General features: G+C 55.3%; 1 protein-coding gene across 5 annotated transcripts in view; it reads right to left on the reverse strand.

The window, feature by feature from the left end:
* SERINC5 (serine incorporator 5) overlaps nucleotides 1-16903 on the reverse strand; it is an 86972-nt gene that overhangs the window by 52929 nt on the left and 17140 nt on the right. Inside the window, exon 1 of one of the 5 annotated variants that reach the window (XM_089312921.1) lies at nucleotides 14292-14314. The exons of 3 other annotated variants lie outside the window; for them this stretch is intronic. The gene's annotated coding sequence lies outside the window, so the exon portion shown is untranslated. Of the gene's footprint in view, nucleotides 1-10232; nucleotides 10343-14291; nucleotides 14315-16903 lie in introns of those variants that run through there. One more of the 5 variants, XM_089312920.1, reaches the window with a different exon arrangement.

Here is a 16903-nt window from a genome sequence, read left to right on the forward strand (position 1 = left end):
GCAGGGGCTCTGCGAGGCGAGCTGCCCTCTTGCCTCCCTGGTCCTCGATGTCATCTGCAGGAGCCAGGAGGGCAGGGGCTGGGAGAGGCAGCTTTTGTCTCCCATCCGACACACTGCTGCTGGGACGCCACGTGGGGCTCGCAGGCAGGGCGGTGGCGGTGCCTGTACATCCTCCACCCCCGTCAGCTCCTGGATGCTGGAAGTGAACTGCACTTGGCAAGCACGCTCAGTGAAGCCCGAAGCCTGAGCAGAGGGAAGGCATCCAAGGGCGGCAAGGACTCCAAGTGGGACGGCCGCAGGCGCTCCCAGCACCCCCGGGTCACGGTCACGCTCACGACCACGGTCCAGGCAGCACCGGAATCCACTCGCGCCACTCAGGGAGGCCAAGACGGCTTCAAGAAAGCTTCCAATCTGTCACCACCCTTCATTCAGCCCTCCTTCCTGGCTTCTGGAGAGACCTAAGGATCTCCGTTAGCTGCACAAGGCACAAAGCTGTCCCTGCACAGGCGGCAGGCGTGGTGCGAAGGACCGAGGTCCCCAAACGGCCGGAGGCAGAACTCGGAGCACAGCCTGGGTCCCCGTGCCGGGGGGGGGCTGAGGAGAGGAAAGCCCAGAAATAGTTCAAGGTGCCGAGTCCAGCTCAAAATCCCTTCTTCAGGTACACGGGGTCTCTATCCCACAGCTATGCCAGCGCACGTCACAAAGCTCACAGGAAAATCCAATTAAAACATAAGTTTATTTTGGTGGGAAAAAAACTTGGAAACTCATGAATAGTTGTTTTTTCCCACAATACACATCTTGCATAAACTTTCTCAAGACTTCTCATATGTGTGGATTTCAAAACTATGTTCCCCCAGACAACATTCTCTTTTCATTCCGTTTCCTGCACCCATTTGAACTACACTCCTAGTTCAGGGTCTCAGGCTCAGCGACACGCAGGACCACACATCCGTGCTACAGCCGCTTCCCCTGAGACGGCTCCGGGGTTCACTCAGAGGGCACGAACACGGAACCCACTCTGAGCAGTGACGGGCCGCGTGACCCTGGGCCCCACAGCCTGCATCCCCCGCTCCTTCTCCCCAGCCTAAGCTCAGAAACCATGTCCCACTGAGCCCACAGAGACAGTGCGCCCACAGCGAGACGGTGAGGGGCTTTACTGCAACTCCCACCACCCCTGTGCCTGCTACAGGCCTTGACTGGCAGCAAACAATGACGACTTAAAGCCCGGAGGGAAAAAAACCACAGGCACATCTCTGTCCGCAGAAGGAAGGTCTTGGGCGCAGGCGTGTGGCACAGTGCCAAAGCTGCTGCCCGGGATGCCTGCGTCCTACCAGGCGCAGCTCCACGTCCGACTTCAGCCTCGGGAGGCACAGGTGGTGGCTCAGGTGCAGGGGCCCCTGCCACTCCCAGAGACCTGGAGTGAGCTCCTGGCCCTGCAGGCATTTGGGGAGTGGACTGGTGGGTGAGCGAGCTCCGCCTTTCAGAGAAAATATATAAAATTTTTAACAAAGAACGTCTCACTGCACAGCCGGAATAGCTGCAGGTAGCCCCACATCCATGAAATGACCATGCTGTAGAAACTGAACACATACGTGTAGTTAGTATGCTGGGTTTTGGGGGGCTTCCTGAGGGTTTATCTCATGCAAATAAGCCATCTATTAAGTTTACTTTAGAAGCTGACACGTATTAATCACTCGCTGCTGCTGGAAGAAGGAGGCGGCAGGTAACCCAGCCCCAGCACGGGGCCTGGCTGCCCTGGGAGGGGAGGAAGCAGATTTCTCTCCCGCCTCACACAAAACGAGGGACTCAGCCCACGGGCGGGGCTTAGCTTTCCATTCCGCCCCTGAAGAAGCCACCTCCCTTCGGCCCTTCCTGGCTCACGTGCAGCCCCCAGCCTCAGTGGGGTAAGTGATGCCCAAGCAGCCCCACCGTTCCTTGCCACATGCACGGTGGTGACCGCCAGGCCGTGAACCCACTGAGCCGACACGGCACAGCAGACCTGCTGTGTGCCGTGTGGACTCCTGGGATGGCGGCAGCGCACAGAGACCGCGTCCCCAGCCCACCCCCGCACTGTTGAGGAGAGAAAGGAAACGCGGGCGTTCACTGGACAGAGTCCTGATGGCGTAAGTCAGGGCAGCCCCGCATCGAACACGCACACGTGGAAATGGCACGCGTGTTACCCAGGAAAGCCCACTGCCCTGCCCCCGGCGTGGACTGGACACAGCCAGTCACAGCAACAGCAGTGACAGACAAGGGGGAGCCCAGGCTGCCTGTGTCCCCAGCGCCACAAGGGTCGAGTGGCCACGCTCCTCTGTGTTTCTGAACTCTCCCAAGGAGCACCTCTGGCCAAGAGAGGCGACTCCCACTGTGGGAGAACAGCGAGCAGCACTCCCCTTCCCCCTCGCAGGTGGGAAACACTCCAGTATCTGTAGAGTGAGTCAGGCAGGCGGAGAACAGCCATGACGAAACGCAGCCGTCTACAGGGGACAAGGAAAACACCTCTGGACTGCACCCTGGGGCTCGGTCAGGGCGGACCTTGCTCCGCCTTTCATACCACAAACAAGAAAGGCAGCTCTCCCTCCCGCTGTAATGTTTACAGCTTAACTGATGTAAATGAACTTCTGGCAGAATGTGAAGCAACCAGAAACGGAAAAAATTTAAAAATCAACTCCCTGGAAGTCAAGAAACAGCTGCCCAGCCCAGAAACCAGTTCTTCCACTGCTTGCTTGCTTGCTTTTTTAAGATTTTAGGGGCCAGCCCTATGGGGTAGCAGGTAAAGCCACAGCCTGCAGTGCCACCATCGCATACGGGCACCAGTTCAGGTCCCAGCTACTCTGCTTCTGATCCAGCTCTCTGCTGTGGCCTGGGAAAGCAGTAGAAGATGGCCCAAGTCCTTGGGCCCCTGCACCCACGTGGGAGACCCAGAGGAAGCTCCTGGCTCCTGGCTTCCGATCAGCACAGCTCCAGCCATTGCGGCCATCTGGGGAGTGAACCAGCGGATGGAAGATTCTCTGTCTCTCTCTGCTTCTCTCCTTCTCTCTGTACAACTCTGCCTTTCAAATAAATAAATAAATCCTTAAAAATTAAAAAAATATTTAAATAAAATATTGACTTGGAAGACAGAAAAGCAGAGAGAGGAGAGACAGGAAGAGACAGAGAACCTCCCTCTGCTGGTTCACTCCCCAGGAGGCTGCAACAGCTAAGGCGGGAGCCAGGAACCACAGGCCAGGCGCACAGGAGCCTCTTCCAGGTCTCCTAAGGGAGTGGCAGAGACCCAAGTACTGGGCCATCTCCCACTGCTTCCCCAGGTGCAGTGGCAGGGAGCTGGCTTTGGGAGGTCAGAGCCAGACTACAGACTGAGACGGTCAGCGTTCACACTCCCCCATCAGAGCCCAGATCTGAACCCAGGGAACTATCCTAGCAACCTGGGGAAAGCTGTGTATGAAAACCCTTCCCAGGCCGGCGCCGCAGCTCACTAGGCTAATCCTCCACCTTGCGGCGCCGGCACCCCAGGTTCTAGTCCCGGTCGGGGCGCCGGATTCTGTCCCGGTTGCCCCTCTTCCAGGCCAGCTCTCTGCTGTGGCCCGGGAGTGCAGTGGAGGATGGCCCAAGTGCTTGGGCCCTGCACCCCATGGGAGACCAGGATAAGTACCTGGCTCCTGCCATCGGATCAGCGCAGTGCACTGGCCGCAGCGCAGCAGCCATTGGAGGGTGAACCAAGGGCAAAGGAAGACCTTTCTCTCTGTCTCTCTCTCTCACTGTGCCTGTCAAAAAAAAAAAAAAAAAAAGAAAAAGAAAGAAAGAAAGAAAGAAAGAAAGAAAGAAAGAAAGAAAGAAAGAAAGAAAGAAAGAAAGAAAGAAAGAAAGAAAGAAAGAAAGAAAGAAAAAAGAAAAGAAAAGAAAACCCTTCCCAGGCCGGTGCCGAACACAGGAGTGAAGATGCTGCTTGGGACAGCCTCCCACACGTTGCTGGCTCCACCTGCGATCCAACCTCCTGACAATGCACCCCCCAAAGGCACTAGGTGGGGCCTCCAGGACTTGGGTCTCTGCCCCGCGTTAGACCTGCACTGAGTTCCTGGAGACTGGCTTCAGCCTGGCCCGCCTGGCTGTGGCAGGCATTTTCAAGAGTCCATCAGTGGATGGAATATCGATCTCTCTGGCTCTACCTCTGTGCCTTTCAAATAAATAAAAATTTTAAAAAACACACAAGCCCAAAATCTGCAGCCATCTTTGTACCTTTACTTGCACTGTGGAAAAGCGAGGTGTTGGAAGCGCTGTCTGTGCTCAGTGAAGCAGCGGAACGGGGCTGGGAAGCAAAGCCAGCGCTAGAAGACAGAGCTAGAACTCCAACATGGAAAGTACAGGAGAATGGGAACACAGAAACGCGTGCAGGCTCTAAAACACCGTTTGAGTTAGTTCTGAAAGGCGGGAGGGAACTCCCGCTTGCTCTACTTCACGTTTGAGAGCAAGTCTGCTGGCAGCCATGCAAACACCAAGCCCTCCATCTCCTGCTTGTGTCATGGAGATTATGCGGCAATGGAGAAACCGGCCCAGCCCTTTCCAAGAGGAGCCCGGTGCCAGCCCAGGCCCTGTGCCTGGCCAAGCCGCAGAGCCAGCGACACACGAAAGTATGCTGCGGCAGGGGAACAGAAGTGAGCTCACTGCGTGGCCCTCTCAGCTGAGCTAGGAGGGACCCAGGGCTCCAGGGGCTGACTGAGCGCCCTTCCCTATCAAAGGAGTCTGTGCACAAGACATCACAGCACACGGACAGTTCACGTGGATACACAACGCAGTGCTATGCTACATACATGCACTGTGATGCCACACACGTGGTTACATATGCCTCAAGCAAATATGATGGAGTGCTTCCCAGTGACCAGGCCTGAGCCAGGAGGCGTAGGACAGTGCCCCACCCTCACGAAGCCCCCATTCTAGTGGGGGCTTTTACATTAATTTATTGATCTATCTATTTGAAAGAGAAAGAAAGAGGGGTTTTCCACCAGCTGGTTCGTTCCCCAAACAGCTGCAACAGCTGTGGCTAGATCAAGTCAAAGCCAGAACCAGGAGTTACATCCGGGTCTCCCACATGGATGGCAGGGACCCATATATCCGAACCATCACCCCCGGCTTCCCAGGCACATTAACAGGGAGCTGGATCAGAAGCGAAGTGGCTGGGATGCACACTGGCGCTCAGATATGGGGTGTGGGCAGCTCAAGCTGTGGCTCCTCTGGGGGATTTGATCCCACTCAGCATCTAGGAAATCCATCCCACACTGGGGTCTGTCCCGGAACCTGGTTCCAGCCTCTGGCCCAGTCCAGGCCTCGCATGTCCCTGATGCGAGAGCTGAGGGTGATGGACACCAGCGTAGCTGCAGAAACCACAGTTCCGCGGGCCAGCACTGCCGGTGTAGCGCACGTCAGATGTTCAACCCCGGTGAGGAGACAGTGAGTGTCTCAGAGTCCAGTATGCAGTGAAAGGCTCCTGAGATGCACCCTGGGGGGCTCACAAGGCAGAGCACCCTAAACCTGACCCACACCTGCACCAGTCGCCGCTCTCCCCATCCCGCAGCAGCAAATCACAAACTACCACAATCTCGGACCCCACTTACAACCCACCTGCCCACTCCCTGCCCACGCCGCTAAAAACAGCACTGCTGGCCCGCAGCCCCCAGAGCCCGGGACCTGCCGGGAACTGACAGGGCACGCGCCACTGCCTGACCAGCCAGAGCGGGCAGATTCCACAGCATACACAAGACACCCAGGCCCAAGAGCTTTCCCAGTAATAAACCCTTACGATGGAGAAAGGCTGTGAGAAAACCTGCCTGTGCTGTGGCAAAGCCTCAGCCGTCCCCAAATGGTGCCAAGGCTCAGGGCTAAGAGCCGGGGAAGGGGCAAGAGAAAAGCCCCCACAAGGCTCCAGGCTCATGTCCCAACCTGCAGAGGCAGCGCTGGCCCAGGGTCCACCCCAGAAGTCAAGTCATGGTTGTCTGCTCCTACTGCCTGGGAACAAAATGCCAAACAATGATTTATTTTCTGTATTTTTTTTTCTTTTTTAAAGATTTTATTTAATTGACAGGAAGAGTTATAGACAATGACAAGGAGAGACAGAGGTCTTCCATACGTTGGTTCACTCCCCAGATGGCCACAACAGCCAGAGCTGCCCCAATCCAAAGCCAGGAGCCAGGAGCTTCTTCTGGGTCTCCCACGTGGGTGCAGGGCCCAAGTACTTGGGCCATCTTCTACTGCTTTCCCAGGCCATAGCAGAGAGCTGGTTTGCAAGAGGGGCAGCTGGGACTAGAACCAGCGCCCATATGGGATGCCGGTGTCAAAAGCAAAGGATTAACTTACTGCACCACAGAGCCCGCCCCTCTGTATTTTTTTTTCCCAAAGATTTATTTTTTATTTATTTGAAAGGCAGAGTTACAGAGAGAAGAGGAGACACAAAGCAAGAGAGATCTTCCATCCGCTCGTCCATTCCCCAAATGGCCACAGTGGCTGGGGCTGGGCCAGGCCAAGGCAAGGAGCCTGGAGCTTCTTCTGGGTCTCCCACATGGGCACAAAGGCCCAAGGACTTGGGCCATCTTCCACTGCTTTCCCAGGCGCATAGCAGGGAGCTGGATTGGAAGAGCAGCCAGGTCACGAACAGGCACCCATATGGGATGCCAGCATCGCAGGCAGAGGGTTGACCTGCTAAGCCACAGCCCCAGCCCTCTTGTCTATATTCTGATGCTCGGGAACCTGGGGTTTTGGTGACCAGGAGGAAGTACCCCTCCCAGGGCTGGCTAATTCCTGAGACAGCAACAAACTACTCCAGCTGAGCCCAGTTCTCTCCTGCCAACCTACCAAGCCAGGGCCACAGCAGCCACACTCTCCCAGGTGAGCTCAGCCCTCACCTTCCACCCAAGCCACAGACACAGTGGCTACACCTTCCCCGCCACCAACAGCTGAGCACAGTTCTCTCCTGCCAACCTACCAAGCAAGGGCCACAGCAGCCACGATCCCCAGCTGAGCACAGCCCTCACCTTCCACCCAAGTCCGGGCCATACAGCCACCTCTGCTCCTAACCAGAGCAACACTGCCCTGTGTGGGTCAACCCAGGAGCCACGGAAATCCTGCACGACGGCCCCCTGTACAGCTGGCCCACCTTGCCCGGGCTTTCTCGTGAGCGGCACAACAAAAGCACGTGCCCACATGTCCCCCTGCACGTGTCCCCGTGTGCGGTGGCCCCCTCTCTGGGAACTGTAAGCTGCAGCTACAAGCCTTCGTTTCAATGGCTGTCTCCTGATCTGGCGGCCTCACCGCACCTGAACAGCAAAGCCCACATCTTCAAAAAAAAAAAAAAGAGGCCAAGAAGCAAGTGGGTTAAGGTAGAGAAAACACGTAAAACATGCACTCCCGAGTGTGCAACAGAAGCCGTGCACTGAGCACAGCGCACACTGCCCTGGGCTCATCACGCCTGCGTCACAGCCTCTCTGACAGGTGAGGAGGCCAATATGACAGGCACACCCAGGAGGTGGAAGACCTGGGACTTCTGCACTGCGGAGCTGGGGATGGGGCTGGGAGACCCGCAACACCAGAAGAGACGAGGGCTTTGCTCCCTGGCCACTGCCTTGAAAGCACAGGCTTCCGCAGGTACACACGTGATGTGCGCATGCATACGTGTGCGCGCCCAAGGGTGCAGACACGCCCCAGAGGCCCAGGGCAGGCTGAACATCAGACAGCAGGAATGACAGACGAGAGTCTCTGGGGAAGCAGGCGGCCCTCATTACGGGTAATAGTCACCTGCGCTTCTTGGCTGCCCTGTCATCACGCAGGGCGTGTAAGGCCTTCTTTCATGTCCTCTTCAAAAGGGCCCGGCCATGCACGTGTCACCCACTCCCACTCCACAGGGATGCAATGACCTTCCAGAGCCACCCTGGAACAGAAGCCCTGCCCTGCGACTCCAAGGCCCACCAGGACGGAGCCGGGGTCTTCCCAGGCCCCCAGACACTGGCAGCACACCGGCCCCTCCTCCACCCACCCCACAGAGACACCTCAAGGCACTGGCGCGGCTCCCCGCTCCCCCTCCCCCACCCCCAGCCTCCCGGGTGACTGCAGGGGCACCGGCACGGCAGCAGGTCTCCCCTCATTGTGCTCCCAGACAGAGAAGTGTGCCAGGCAGGGTCCTTGGTGGAGTCACTCCAATCCACAGGGCACACACCCTGTCGCTTTTGACAAATGACAAAGTATTACTGAATTGGGGGCCAGAATCTGTACTTTTATAATAAAAAAAAAAAAATCAGGAGCTACATGCCTGAAAAAGCCAGAGAGCGGCAGCGTTTGGCACGGCAGTTGGGACACCACGTGGGTCGCCTGCACCCCAGATCAGAACTCCAGGGGTCAAGCCCAGGCTGCACTCCTGATTCCGCTCCCTGCTAATGGACACTCTGGGAGGAGCAGGTGACAGTTCAACTGCTCGGGCCTCTGCCACCCACCCAGGAGACCCAGCCTGAGCTCCAGCTCAGATGCAAAATCTGTCCTGCCTCCTCCTCTCCCACTCTCTCCCACACTCTGTCACTTTCTGCTGCCTCCCTTTCAAATAAACAAACAACATATACAGAACAAAGTTTAATAATCAAAGGCTATTAACTAACCAAAGAAAAGAGGAAGTCAGAGATGCACAAGAGGCAGAAAAAAAGAAGAGAAGAGAAGGAAAAGGAAAAAGGACTGCCATCTTTTTTACAAATGGGGAAACTGAGGCAGGTGGCCCTGAAATGGCCCTGGGATCAGGAGGTTACAGAGCCCCTTCAGCTTGCGACCAGAGAGCCAGGCCTGACTCCCTTTCCCGCCTGCAGTACAGCAGGTCACATGGCTCAGGTAAGATAGCTCTGCAGGCTGGGATTTACCAGCTCCTGCATCTCGGAGCTGTCTCACCAAGATAAGAGTGGCCCACTCCCAAACTGCCCGGTTACTGCCCTGCTAATTTAGGGTATCAAAGTAGAGACACAAAGCATCCACGCCTCACATGTAAATAAACTGTGTGCCTTTCCTAGAGCCCTGGTCTTTGGGCTCTGCCCTGGCCTCTGGCTCCCTCTAGCCTCGCCCCCCAGGTGCCTCCCCAGGTGCTGGGGCACTCACTACCCCCACCCAGAATCCTGCTCCTGAGGGGAGGGGGAAGACTACAACGTGGCAGCAATTGTCCTGCACAGGGACGGAGTGGAGGCTGCAGCCCAGGACCTCACGCTGCATCTCAGCCCCGGTTCCCCATTCCCCACCCGACTGCGACCATTCCACGGAGAGCGTGCCCCTGGGATTCGACCGGCTCACAGACAGCAGAATACCTGCCACTCTTTCTAAAGTAAATCTAAAAAGAGCATTCCAAACCCATGCAGGAAAGAGAGAAACCAGAAATGACACTTAAGCTTAAAGCAAACGTCGTGCTAAGTGCAGAACAGTCCCTTTTCTTGCCAACGCCTCCGGTATTTTACAACCTGTCGACAAATTTCCTACTAATTGAGTATCCAGGTTTTTTTCTTTTTCAGAGATTGCATAAAACAAAACAGGTTTTTAAAAAATCGCTTTTAAAGTTGTCAAGTAACTAAAAGTGATCAGTATAAACAAAAATTTGAACTCAGAGTGAACATTCCTAGTGTGAGGCAAAACTAGGAAGAGAGAAAAGTAACGAATCACTTGGGAAGGAACCCCTGGGCCAGGGGAAGCTGTGGGAGAGCATGGCCCAGCTCGTGTGGGACCCACGCAGCAGGTGTGCAGGTGTGCGGGGCACCTGGCAAGCGCTCAGTCAGCTCACTACACTGCAGACTGCACCCCGCCACCTCCTGGTCCCCAGCACAGGACCGAGAACGTCCTCACACCGTCTGCCGTCAGCGGGATTCTCAGTGCCCTGGGAGAGCGAGCTCAGGGCTGGGAAACGGCCCCAGCTACTCCAACGCACCAGCCGCTCCCTTCCTCCAGCTCAGCCTGTGGCTGGTGGTGGTCAGGGGGACTTAACCAGGAGACGCGCTCTTGGCAGCTCCGCCTGCTCTCCAAGACCTGCAGGCTGCCGTCCTCCACTCCCTCACCCCCAACTCACACCTGGCCCTGACCTATGCACTTGCTGCATGGAGGAGGGGCATCAGACACAGGGTTGCAACATGACAGCAAGTTTGCAAAGCAGGCACTGCCAGCGCTGGGAGACTCCCGCCTCTCCTCTCGGCAATTCTACAGCCAGCGTGCTTCTTGCTGCTCCTGCTCACCTCTGCTACAGCAGCCAGAGCCCGGGCTGCAGGAAGGAAGCCGTCCAAGAACCCGGCTCGCAGGGATGGAGGGCAGGGCCCAAACCCCGGTGAATTCCGAGCCAGCACTCAACCAGCTCACCCCACTGAATGTGGAAAAGAGAAAAAGCAAACAGCATGCTTTAGAAATCAGGAATTATCCGAAAATCAAAATTCACCTTCTAATTAAGTTACTGCTTACTAAGGGAAAATATTTAAACACACACACACAGAGCTAAACACCATAGAGCGAGGAAGTGTGCGTTAGTCCCACCAGCTTGGGGGGCACAGCCCAAGTATGGCCCAGGATACCCCCCCAGCACTCGCCGCTGGGGAATGATACTTTGTGATTTGTGTAAATAAACTGTCTCCAGGCCTCCAGCAGCATCCACTCAGGCCTGCGTGACTGACATGGAGGTCTGTAAATATTTAATCTCATGATCACACACAGATGAATCAACTCTCCAACAAGCACTGGTCACCAGCCCCAAAAGGCAATCCCCATAAAGACCGGCCTGTCCTACCGCTCACATCTCCCAGACGCATTCCTCCAACTCGTAGTCCATTTTTAAAAATTAACAGAGTGACAGAGCAAAGACAAAAAGCCTTAGATCCATACTGACGTCTCCCCTGCAGACAGCAAGCAGGCCCCCAGGTCCCTGCCCTGCCTGGACGGCTGGGCACACCACCATCCGCAGAGTCCAGCCTCAGCCTGAGCGCTCCCCGCTCCTCCCAAGCTCTCTCCCTGCAGCTCTGCAGCTCGGCCCCAGGGTCCAGGTCCAGCCCCAGCCCCAGCCCCAGCCTAGACCCCTCCCAATTCACGCTGGGATCTCACAGGACCTGTAGAAGGAGCCCAAGCTCTCGGTCTATAACCCAGCTTTAACGCAGATCCCCAAGCCCCTCCCCGCCACTTCGCACTACATAAACCGCTGCACTGTGGAAGGTGTCCTCTCTCTCTCTGCCGTGGTTCCCCTGGAGTGGCCCCTCCCAGGCTCCCAGGCTTTATTCTGAATAAACCTGGTCTGGCTCGGGCTTCATACTCGTCTTCTTTCCTGACAGAGTCCAGAAATAAGCTTAACGTTTACAGTCAGTTAATTTTGCCAACATAATTCAATGGGTAAAGAACTGTCTTACTGACAAATGGCACTGTTGGGTAGCAAGTCAGAAATCGGCCCGTGTGAGAGAGGCCTAAGGAAAAGGAAAGAGTCTGCAGAGAAGGCTCTAACAGCCTCAGAAGCAGACCAGTACCTGGCACTGCACAGTCCTGCCGTACCCGACAGCTTTAGAAGTGGTCTCAGCCCCACCCACCCCAGGAAAGCTCCGGGAAGAATCCTCTCTGCTCACCAGCACAAGCAGGCTATCGGGCCTGACAGCACTGAGCAATAACCTTACAGTCTTTCTCCAAGGAAGGCACCCTGGGGGAGGCTCCTCTGGCCAGAGCAGCTGGGTGGGCTTCCCGTCTGACCGCACTGAGTGGTAAAACCTGGGGAGGAATTTCACCTAACTCACACACAGCAAACACTTTGTAAGGAGAAAGGGGGACTGGCAGCACAGCCCCGGCAAATAATCCACACAAAGTCGTGCACCCGGACGCCCACAGCAGTGTTCATGTTAGGTAGGAAGTCAGTTATGAGCTTGTGTGTGTGTGACATAAAGGCCTAAAGGGAAGACATCTATGTCCAGCATACGCATCTGCTGACAATGTTCCAGGGGCAGCCCCTTGTTCACATCCTGCCTGCCCCCTCCTACCTGATAACCTGCCAGGTGGGGGTCCCCGCCCCTTCTGCCTGACAAATCTTCCACAATCTCCCAGGTGCAGCCCAGTATCTGCATTTCAAACACCCTGCTCTGGACCCCCATTCTCCAGGGGGTCCTGCTCACCCTTCCTCTGAACCCAGGATGGCGCAGCCAGCGAGGCTTCCTCCTGTCTGATACCTTCCTGGGAAAACTCAGATAGGAGCTTCTTAATATTTACAGCCATAAAATCCTTTGTCTCAGGAGGAGATGTGTGAAGACAGAGACCCATCTCCTTAACACCCCCCACCCCCACAACCGGACTGCGTGCTCAGCCCTCTGCCTCTCTGCTGAGCCGCCCGCCTGCCTGGCCAGGTGTACTCTCTCCACTCACCATGTAACCTTGCTCATTCCTCCCCCCACCCCCACCCCCAGTCCGAGCGACTGCACTCTCTCCCAGGTTCTGTCTGGAGAGGTGCCCATCCGTCCTTACGGATGTCCCTGCCCTAATAAACTTTGCTACTTTACCTCCCACTACTCTCTGTCTCACGCCTGAATTCTTTCTTGCGCGAAGACAATAACCCTCCAAATGTCTCCGGCAACATTTTTAGAAAAAGGCAAAAAGAGGAAACAAGCCAAAGGATGGGTGCATGAGCAGAGGTGGGTGCTGCGGTTCAGCGGATTAAGCCAAGCCTGGGGCTCGCAGGCCCCTCCTCGGAGTGCGTCTGATCCAGCTCCCGGCTAGCGCGGCTGAGCTGACCGAGGACAAAGGCTCAAGTGCATGGGCCCCTGCCACCCGCGTGGGAGACCCAGATGGAGCTCAGGCACCCTGGCTTCAGTCTGGCCTGTTGTAGGCAGCTGGGGAGTGAACCAGAGGACGGAAGATGGATCTCTCTCTCTCTCTCTCTCTTCCTCTCTTCTCTCCCCCCACCTTCCTGCCAATAAATAAACACCTTTTAAGAAGATATGAAGAAGCAGAATATGTTTCCATTAAAAGGAAGGAGGTACTTGGTGACACTAAGTCACAAGAGGCCACACTGTGTGGCTCCTCCACTTGCAGGCCAGGGTCAGAGGAGGGAGACCTGCAGGGGTCGGGTGGAGGGTGACTGCTGGCAGTGAGGTTACACATCTCTGGAAATACACACTTTAAACAGGCAGGCGTACACGGCATGTGAATGAAACTGTCTCAATAGAGCAGTGTTTCCTTAATTTTATAATGAATTTTAAAAATTAAGATCCAGTGTAACCCTTTGAGGCTGAATAAGGAAGTATAAAGAACCTCCAGTAACAACCTTAAATTATCTGACTGGACATTTCTGCTTACTGGAGAAGTACAGGCTTGGGCTTTTTCCAAATCCACTTGAAGAATAAAACAGGTTTCCAAACACCTGCTCCCTTACACAGGAGCCAAGGGTCCCCAAAGGCAAACTCCCAGCACTGGAGGGGCTGGGGCAGCTCATGTGTTTCCGAGTTATTGGTCTGCAGTAAAACGCTCTGTAAAGTTTACACAGAGAATTTTATAGATCTCTCACCGCACAGTTCTCTTAAGAGGCTGCACATTGGAAACAGCTGAATCTCAGAGCCAATGCTCCAGCTGTCCCACCCGTGCTCCCGTCTGGACCACAGCGGCCCTCAGCGAAACACATGCTGCCGCCGACCACCGCCGGCAGAGAGGAGCCCGCGGGCTGAGGGGCGGAGTCTGGGCGCCCCCATCCATGGCTGGCACCCCCCTCTCTTCTGTGCAGACACCTAAGCCTTCCACAGAAGGACTGATTTTAAAAAGAAAAATTAGTAAGAAAAATCGACATTTACATATGCAAATTGTGGTCATACAGTTCAAAATACATTGTACCACATATTCACACCAGATGTGCAATCAAATTGATAATCTGCTCCTTTTCTAATGCAAATATGGGTTAAATCTGTTATCTGCAAACCACTTCCTAAATACACCACACACACCAAAGGCCCCAGGCTGGTAGGAGTGCACTAAAATGAAGCCAAGAGAGAGAAAATGTGACTTAGGACATGTTGAATTCACAGCTCGGTTTGCCAAACCAAGTTTTAAGAACTTAAAGAAGTTACTGACACATGCTTGTGATAAATTACAACAGCAAGCAAGTTGTCAAATAAAAACAAATGCCCCACATTCCCCCTGCGTCCCCCGTCCCCCCTTCTTTCTACTGCACATCTCAAGAACTGATGTCCATGAGCACACACAGGATGGACGCCAACTCCCACACGCACGTGCACCGCTCCTTTCGAGAACCATGTGTGTGGGTCCAACAAGCACATACTGTTCTTTACCTTTGCTTTTTTATATATTTACTTAAAAGGCACAGAGAGAGAGAGAACGGCGAGAGGGAGGTCCTCCATGCACTCATTCACTACTCCGGAATGAGGCTGGGCCAGGCAGAAGCCCGGCGCCAGGAACTGCACACAGGTGGCAGAGATCTGCGGTCACCTGAGTTGTTGGCAGAGATGGTTAGAACAGAGATACTTGGGGCTGACGCCGTGGCCTGAAGACCAACATCCCACACAGGCGCCAGTTAGAGACCCGGCTGCTCCACTTCCAATCCAGCTCTCTGCTATGGCCTGGGAAAGCAGTGGAGGATGGTCCAAGTCTTTGGGCCCCTGCACCCATGTGGGAGACCTGGAAGAAGCTCCTGGCTTCAGATCAGCGCAGCTCGGGCAGTTGCAGTCAACTGGGGAGTGAACCATCACATGGAAGACCTCTGCCTCTCCTCTCTCTGTGTAACTCTTTCAAATAAATAAATAAATCTTAAAAAAAAAATACTTGTCCTCGTGCAATTAAGAATTCAGACAGAATTGAGACAGAGGAGTGGTCAGCAAGGTGGATGGAGGGCACCTCTCTAGGTGGAACGTTAGAGTGACTAGCCGGTAAGACTAGGAAGGCAAGGTTACACAGCTCAGTGCCGAGAATACACCTGACAGGCCAGGCATACATCTCAGCAGAGAGCTGAAATACACCTGCTGGCCAGGTGGGCTCAAGAGGCCCAGGGACTGGGCTGATGAGGTCCAGCAGTTTCCCCTTAGCCTGAGTGTGAAACAGGTGAAATTCCTCCCAAGGTTTTATTACCCAGTGTTACCAGACTGGGTAGCCCAGCAGGTGCCAGAAAGAGAGGGTTCCCCTAGGGTGCTCTCCCTGGGGGAAGACTGGGACCACCTATACTTACTGGGGGTTCGGCCGGGACTTTGTGGTGTGAAGCACTGGGCTGCTGCCAAGGGGTGCTTCTGAGACTGCTCCCACAGGCTCGTCTCTATCTTCCTACCTAACACATAATCAGTCTCCTGCTGCCTCCCCGGAGTCGGGAGCCAGAGCGAAGCTCAAACCCAGGTATTCTGATGTAGGTAGGATACGGGCATCTTAACCGCTGGGACAGACGCGGCTCTGGACCCCTGCTAACCCACTTTAATATGGTTAAATATGAGATCTGCGCATTATTTTGATGTAAAGGGTGTAGATCAAACATCGAGTCTGTTCACAACTTCCGACTTGGACACTCTCCGCCAAGGAAGAGCGACGTCAGCCCTTCCCTCCACGAATCACATTCACGAAACCATATTCAGGGCCAGCCACGGTCCCAAGCACAAAATCCTACAAGGACACTGGTGGTCATTGGGTGGTAGGATTTCAGGGGTCGAAGGAGGTGACGAGGTGGCCAGTTGCAGGATGGCCTGGAGGAGGAAAGTAAGGTTGCAGCCCATCTAGACAGTGGATTGGGGCCAGGGTTCTGAGAGGAGATTCAGCCCCCCAGGCAGTGGGCAGCGGCCTTTTTCGGCTGTTTGTTGGGAAGAAGACCCACACCCACTGCATCCACCGTGTCTACTGCGATGTATGAAGCATGATCTTGCCAGTCTGGTATGTGCAGGGAGTGGTGTTGCCCGTGATATCGGAATAGGCCTCCTAAAATATGATATTGGAATATGGCCCTCTTAAAGTCCCCCACAAAAAAATAAAAATAAAAACAAGCTGGGCACACTGTGTCCCAGGCCTTTAATCCACTTTCAAAGGGCAGTGTTAACCTGATTGGCCAGTGCGTGCACAGGTGTGACCAGGTAGGGGCATGAGGTCACACAGGGGCGTGGTGAAGGCGTGGTCTTCCAGCTCACAAACTTGATCACTTTTATTCTATATGCCTGCCTACAACACCAGGAGCTGGAGGCAGCCCCACCTGTGGGGCAGGGCCGAGATGGACTATTGGTGCCCCCATTTTACCGGGGTTCTGGAATTAGCGAGCAGTTCCTAACAGTGACTGACCCATTTTGCAGACACAGAAAGCAAAGGGCAGCAACAGGAAGCAACTGCTGGAGGCCGTGCCCCTGCCTTGTGGCACAGGACACAGCTGAACTCCCACCAGCCACCAGCACTGGCCCTAACCCGGCTTCACCAGCTGGGACCCGCTGACCAAAGCCCCTACCAACAGCGCGGCGGCGGTTTAAATGAAGTCCCTCGCTACAAAGCCTGCTTGCCCTTTTATCAGACCGACAGCTTCAGCGGATGTCAGCACTCCATCTTACATCCTCCCAGGTGGAGCAGCTCTGAAATACAACCTGCCACCCCGCAGCAGGCCAGGTTCCCGACCTGTGCCAAGGCAGTGCTGAGCGAGGCCTCCCCTGCCGCTTTCGGCCCTCGCTCATCTCTGCTAAAGATCGGGGCTGCCCTACCGAAGTGCCAGGATGTACAGGAAACCAGCAAGCAACACCAGCCCCCACCCCACCCCCGATCTGTGCAGCACCACTGCCCCTCCCGGCCCTGGGGGTCTTCGGTGGTCAAGGCAGAGAGCAGAGACCCAGGGGTAGCAAGGAGGGGGGCAAGAGCTGCGCACAGGACCCCCTCCCCAGGCGCAGCGCTGCTGCCCCGCCTCTCCCCACCGCACTGTCCTCTCCAGTAACCC

The sequence above is a fragment of the Oryctolagus cuniculus genome, chromosome 14 (assembly GCF_051225735.1).
Source record: "Oryctolagus cuniculus isolate XC-2025 breed Fujian yellow rabbit chromosome 14, ASM5122573v1, whole genome shotgun sequence".
Taxonomy (NCBI): domain Eukaryota; kingdom Metazoa; phylum Chordata; class Mammalia; order Lagomorpha; family Leporidae; genus Oryctolagus; species Oryctolagus cuniculus.